General features: G+C 39.6%; 1 long non-coding RNA gene across 1 annotated transcript; it reads right to left on the bottom strand.

The window, feature by feature from the left end:
* Positions 1-3,061: 3,061 nt before the first annotated feature.
* LOC131016415 (uncharacterized) lies at positions 3,062-6,092 on the bottom strand. The gene is made up of 3 exons (XR_009098987.1): positions 5,825-6,092; positions 3,821-3,882; positions 3,062-3,306 (listed from the first exon to the last, which is right to left on the bottom strand). It is a non-coding gene; the product is annotated as an uncharacterized LOC131016415 (long non-coding RNA).
* Positions 6,093-7,503: the final 1,411 nt, after the last annotated feature.

The following is a 7,503-nucleotide window of genomic DNA, read 5'->3' as shown; positions in this document are numbered from 1 at the left end:
GTCGTTTATCTCTGTTCTGAAACTGCGGTGGCGCATTCTGACTCTGCCACGGCTTTTTGGGACCTTGACTTCGGTCATCCCATTTTCTCTTGCCCTTTTGGCCTTGTCCAGCAAAAGGATGATTTCCCGATTGAACATTCGGGTTTGATTGTGGAATCGAGCCTTGACTCGGTCTCTCTGGCTGCATTGCTAGTTCCATGTCTAGCACTCGGTTTAAAGCCTCAGCGTAGGTTAGCGCACTCTGACTCGCTAAAACGACTCGTATCTCTTGCTTTAATCCGGAGCAAAACAGTTCTGACATCTTTTCATCTGTATCTACTCGATATGGAGCATATCGAGCTAAATCGCAAAACTGTCGGTCATACTCAGCTACCGTCTTACTCCCTTGCTTCAAATTTACAAACTCCATCTCTTTCTTCTTTCGATAGCTTCGGGGTATGTATTTCTCGCAAAGAGCTTCTTTGAACTGCTCCCAGGTAAGAGCTACTATCTGCTCCTCGTTCATCGTCTTCTGTTTCGCTTCCCACCAAAAATCTGCGGATCCCTTAAGTTGATATGACATACACATGAGTCGCTCAGCATCATTACATCGAAGAAATCTGAAAATTCTCTCCATACTTCGAATCCACTCCTCGGTTTCAGCGGGATCTCCTGATCCATTGAATGTTGGTGGATTTTGTCGCAGAAAAAGTTCCTCTACCCTCCTCTCTTGATGTGGGGGAGGTGGTGGTGTGGGATCTCTCTGCTCATCTTCTTCCTCTTCTTCTCGATCTATGTTCCTTCTGTTCCCCCTTCTTCTCGGAGGCATACTAAACAGGAAAAAGAAACGTATAACTATCGGCCTCAAAACTAGCCGTTCGTCATAAAAAAAACAATTTCTCTTTTTCTCATTTCGCTTCTATATCTCGTTTTTGATCTCAAAATTCTCAAAATTCTTGTCTACTCTATTTCTCGTCTATCTTTGTTCATAATTCTCGTCAATCTCTATTTCTCATTTATCACTATACATCAACATCATCATCATTCTCAAAGCTCTGATAAAGATAGTGAAACTCACTAATCATCAACATCTCTATATATATATATAAGAAAAATTGCCTCTCTCTCGAGGTCTTTTACAAAAGTAGGATCCTATGTACAACGGTCCTAACACTAAAATGATGCTCTAACTATACAAGCATCATAGGTACTAAGCACCTAAAGATATATACTATCTACACATACACACTATACTATGCCTCTCTACCTATATATATATACATATACGTATATATCAACTATGCATCTATACATATGTATGCGTCTACTAAATACACGTGATCACCAGTCGTCACCTCCTGTAACCCTGCTCGTCGCCTCGTCATCATCCATATCTTCACTCGGCTCCGTCTCCTCGTTCTGCTCTGCCACCTGACTCCCGTACTCGTCAATCAGTCGATAGACGCTGTCATCACTCGGCTCATCCTCAACGTCAGTGTCCATCATCGGTCCAAAAACCGGCACCTCGGGAACAGGTACCCATGTCTCGGCTCCGTCGGCTGTAGTGTGACGCTGCAATGGCTGAGTCCGTCCGTAGCCGACCGTCATCTCTGGAGTCTCCTCATCCGGGTCCTCCTCATCACTGTCAAGGTGTATGGGCCGAGAACTTCCCTCCTGGGCGTCTCGGGACGGTGGGTATAAAATCGGGTGCATATACGTCTGAAAAGCCAAAGTGCCAGGCTCAGGCAGCGGGGCAACCCTCGGATAAGGATCGAAGGGAACATACTGTATCTCAGGCTCAGTAGAAACAATCGGCTGCGCCGACTCAACAGGTGGCAATGGCGAAGGTGCCGTCGCCGGTGTCCAATCCCAAGGCGGTAACTCGGTGCTGGGAAAAGGAATGAGTGATAGAAACGAAAACGGGTCATTCTCTACCACTGGAGAGTATGTCTCAAAGATAGTCGGCTCTGAAACAATAGGCTCAGATAAAACTGGTATCGAATCAACTGGGGGTGGAGGTGCAATCAGAAACGGCTCCTCGGGAAGTGGGGGCACAACAACTAGCTCCCCTCCCTGGGCTGGTCCCTCTAACTGTCCATACGGCGGTGGAGGTGGCTCGTCAAAAGTAAAATAACGGTGGCTCAACGTCGCGATGAAACCACGGAAATCGGCGCTCACTAACCGCCCGAACTCAGTCCTCCTGATGTACTGCGGCACCAGCGAAGCCGCCCAGTCTTGCCATCCGAGTGGCAACTGTGGAATCAGGTGAGTGATAGCCTCAGCCTCGTCTATCCCATGGGCACTAGCCTCTAACCAACGTCGATGGTAAAGCGCTAGAAACTCCCCAAGAGTATCGCCCTCTCGTAGTCCAGAAGTCCTGAACCATCAGCGCATCGCCTCGCTATATCGTCTCTGTATCGCTGCCTCCTCTCGACTCTGCATCCTGTAAAATATCATGTCCATTAGAAAAATGGATACGAAACTTACTTGGTACATCTCAATCAACAACATACTCGTCCTCGTTTGGTACAGTGGGGCATCGGCTATACTAGCCTCTACATTTCTCCTCATATTCCACATCAACTGCCTCATATCAGAATCCATCATCTCAAACAATTCCGTCATCAAAACAATTCATAACTTATTAGTAAAACAAACTCAACTTTCAACAGGAAAGCAACAAGAAACAACATCAACCTCTTACCTCATTAAGCCGGAGGAGATGGGGTGCTGGGGTTTCGTTTCAAACTGACTCTCTCTCAAACTAGTTCAAGAATTCAAATTAGACTAGTACTCATCTTAAAAGAGTAGAAGCCTTCAAAGGTTCAACTCAGTCAAGCAATAGACTCAGAGCAGATGACCTGCTCTGATACCACCCTGTCGCAGCCCGAAAACCCGACACTAGTAATAGCGGGGTACGAGTATCGATACGATTATTTTTAAAGAATAAAAGATAAGAAAAACTAGGTGAACGTCATGCGGAAGCTCACGTCAAAGCATGCTAAGGAAAAACTTCATAAAATTAGCCCAAGGGTAAAATCGTCAACATTGTCATAACTTTTTAATTATTAGGAATTTCACGAACAAAAACAAAACGGGTATAGCTCATTTTTCATAAGGAAGCATAATATGCAGAGTATCGCAGCAAAAGGCGAACCGATTATATGTATGAAGACACATAACCGTGAGTGTATTGCTTGGTCTCAAAAGAAAACTAAGTATTTCAACATCAAGACTCTATTATCATAAAGGCAAAATAGAAATTTAAATTACATCGATAGAAACTCTCCCCCACTAGCACCAGACCAATCTCGCTCCCTGCTTAGCCTGCACATTTAGAAATATATGCAGGGCGTGAGTACATAATACTCAGTGGGCAAAAGTCGAAAAACAAGAAAGGTGCTCTTAGAGCTATAAGTTTGAAGCTTGCCACATCTCAGCAATACACATAAATAAGTTAGTATTAAATGAATCTGTGCATGCAGTTTTCATAATCATGACATCATAAGTAAAGAACTGCAGTCAAAGATTTTAACATGCATGTACCACATCTACAACTCATCATCAGTTATTAAGGTACTGAGAAGTAGGCCTCCCTCTCAAGTACCGTGACCGGCCGACCCGAAGACGGCTCGCAGTCACCTCTGTGCACAAAATCCCGCTTGTGGCAGGACCGAATTCGTCTCATCAGTAGAGGGTAACACACAAGCTCAACATCAAAAATTGGCAAGTCAAACAGTTCTCAAATATCATTTAGCTCAAATCATTTGTTAATCTCATAACATCATCAAATCATTTTAGAAAGTTCATATGATAAACATATACTCAAAATATTGCCCACCTGAAGTCCTTCGCTAATCCTGGAAAGAAATCAGGCAACTTACTTCTTCGTCTCGCTCGGGCCTTCATATGTCATCATCACATCGTCATCGTCATCGAAGGTTCATGTGATAAAACAAACCTTAGTCAGAAACTCAATTTCTAAATCCAATCTCATCTTAACTATAACTTCTCACTCAACGTCTATTTACCCGTTAAAACTCAATCCCTAGGTATACTCGGCTTCTAAGGATTCATACGTCCTATTTTCGACTTAACTCCCAACTCGGCTCAAACTCATAGCAATCAAGCACATAAACAAGTATAAACACTTAAGCATATTAAAAACACACATAGACAAGTCAAAAACAAACTTCACTCTGGACTGACTCAACTTTAAAACCTCACCAGACTATGTACAGAACTCTCCTGGGGTCTTAACTTATACCAAAAGAAACCTCTTTGAGTCTAGTTTCATTTAAAAAAAAGTAGGATCAAAAACTCCAAGTAGTTTAGGAGATATGACTGTTTTACTACAGTCTACCATATTCGGCAGTTTTTAGCAACCGAAAAGTTTGATTTTTGAAAAATAGTAAACGTTGTCAAAAAGGTCTGAAATTTGGTAGGTACTTATCTAAGACACTCAGGTCTCAACCATTAAAATTTTGGTTCCCGAATGCTAAGGAAAGCTACTGGAAAAGGTGACTCTATTGGCTACTCACCGAACAATTCGACAGAACGTAGCGGTTTTAGTCTTACATTTTATAAAAATAGCAAACGAAGTCCAAATGACTTGAAATTTTACCGTTATGCTCAAGACTCTCAAATATACTTACCATAAAATTGTCATGGTGTTTGGGTATCAAAAACCCTCGAAAACAGTATGTCAGTGCGTCGTGAAAAACGACTCCGAATCATACACACAAGCAAACATGCTCAACTCAATATTTAAACCAAGCAAACTCATCAAAGCTCATTTTAAGCACTTATAGCACTTAAAAACATTCAAATACAACAAAATACTCATAATACTCAATCTCGACTCTTTTCTTTCATCATCAACTCAAATCTCATAGAAAACACTTCAACGAACGCATCAAACAAATTCTCTTTTCAATTTCATGCTCGAATTTACTCAAATACTCAAATATGATCTTTTACATCATATAACTCATTATTCACATATTCATTCTCTTTTTATCATGTAAACTATATTTTAATGAAAATCCATGTATCAACATAAAACTCTCAACAAAACATGGATAAAGTTCACATAATGATCATAGAGCAATTAGACCTCATTTTATCAAGCATCAAACTCACATCATACAAGAACTCAAAACTCATACAAACTAAACTAAGCCAAAATTTTATTTAGCCTACAATAGACTTAATCAAATATACAAAGACACTACTATCATGCTTAAAAACATAAATCTTAAGCAAAATCACTTAAATAACACATAGACCAAAAAGTCCTAATTTTTACTAAACTAAACTCTTTGAAAAATTATAAACACATATGAATCTTTAATCTATTCATATATCTTTCATTTTTAACCAATTAATCTTACATATAAACCATCAATTTACATATAAGGGCATATATACACATATCCCTAATTTTTGTAAACTAACTCACATCAAAATCATCAATTGACATCATATACTCAAATTACTCCATCAATCATCATCATATACATTTCAAAGACTCATTTACATCATCAATTCATCAATTAACTCTTTGACTCAAAAGTTCCCATTTTTGGGTAAACTAACTTCCATCAAAGTTTCACATCTCAAGGCACATATTTCACAACATACCTCAATCATCAATACTCATCACATAACTCTCATTTTTCACCCCAAATCAAGAAAAGAAAAAGAAGAATTTTTGAAGGGGTGAAGACCCATTTTTTCGAAAATTAAGGAAATAGGGAGGGGGTGATTTTCTTGCTTCATCTTTCAAGAATACACACATACAACATCCTTCAATCAAGAATTATAGAAAAACATGGCCACTTACCCAAATTCTTACCAAAATTCACACTTTCTCACTCTAACTTTGGAGCTCTTCTTCAAGGATTCTCTTGATTAAAAGTGGCTAGAATGTGTTTATGGAAGATATTAGAGTGGTTTAAGGTGCTTGGTAATATTTTTGGAAGCTTCGAAGGTTTTCATCAATGGAGGAAAATGGTGGAAATGAGAGATGAAGGAGATGAGTGTGTGTTGGGCGAAAATGTGTGTGAGGGAGAGAGGTGATGTTGTCGAAAATTTCAAGTGAGGGAGAGAGAAATTAGCTTTGCAAGATTTGAATTGATATTGTGTATCTTTAAAGAGATTTGAGATCTTAGGGAATATTTGGCAATTAATGGATGATCTCTCTCACTCTAATCTCTCTCTCACTCTAATCTCTACACTTCTCTCTCTCTAATCTTTACACTCTCAATCCGTACTCTCTCAATAATACACTCTCAATCTCTACTCTCTCAATCTCTACACTTAGTAATTTGAGGCATATAACATAATTAAATAAAAATCACAATAACTATGGAAATGTCACTCATTAATAAAATACCATAGTATAATTATTCATGTGACCAAAATAATAATTATAGCACTAATATTAGTGCACCCACTCAATTATAATATTCCTCTTCGTAGGAAAAATAATTTAAAAAAAATATTATGCTTGGAAAAATTTTCATAAACCGGCATCATTCGATTTCTCGATAAATATAAACCACACTTGCTTTGGAAACTTAATCAAAATTCCAAATGCTAACGTCTCACATAAAAATCATAATAACTTGGTCACAGTGACACACATCACGAAAATCACATAATCAATCAGTCACGTAGATTCACATAACGTCACAACAAAGCAGTCGGCAATGACAAACAAACTAGACGTCTCTCGGACCAACTCTTTTTCATCAAGGTTCTCACTCTTTCTTCCTCGACTTTATGTCAACTCATTATTCCAATTTTCTTAATAGGTCAGTCAATCTCTGATAACTCGATATCTGGCAAATCTATTCCCAGTAGTCGGAAATAAAATAAAATCTCAACTCAATTCAATCAGCATCTCTATCTCAGCTCATTTCTCGAATCTCATCACTCTAACTCTATCATCAGTTCAGTCACTCGTATATCTATTTAAAAGACAAATTGTCTTATCTGGTCATAAAAAAAAAGTAGTCTCGCATCTCGACATCTCAGTTCTCTCAATAGTGTTAAGACACTATCTCACAGCATAGGGAAAAGTACGGGGTGTTACAGCACAGGATTATTTTATTTGCACAAAGCTCAAACGACAGCTTCGTCAAATTGGCGCCGTTGCCGGGGAATTGAGAGCGCTAGTAATTTCTTTTATTATTTTTGTGTGTGTTTTGCCTTCACGTTTGTGTATGCGTCGTACCAGGAGTGCAGGTAACGAAGATCTTTTGTTCCACGAGGATATCGAAAGAATTGCTCGAGAGAACAACGCTGCTAGACGCAGGGCAGAACAAGAAGCACAGACCAGAGAGAGACAATTAGAAGCAGAGAGACAGAGAGCAGCGGAGAGGGAGATGGCAGAAAATCCAGAAGGGCAGAATGATAACGCCAACAAAACTCTTCGAGACATGATGTTTCCAAGCAACCTGAACCTCCGGCCCTCAGCCATAGTACTGCCGGAGATCACTGGAAATTGGGAGCTGAAGC

This window comes from Salvia miltiorrhiza, chromosome 1, assembly GCF_028751815.1.
Source record: "Salvia miltiorrhiza cultivar Shanhuang (shh) chromosome 1, IMPLAD_Smil_shh, whole genome shotgun sequence".
Classification (NCBI taxonomy): Eukaryota; Viridiplantae; Streptophyta; class Magnoliopsida; order Lamiales; family Lamiaceae; genus Salvia; species Salvia miltiorrhiza.
This window is presented reverse-complemented; position numbering and strand designations above follow the sequence as displayed.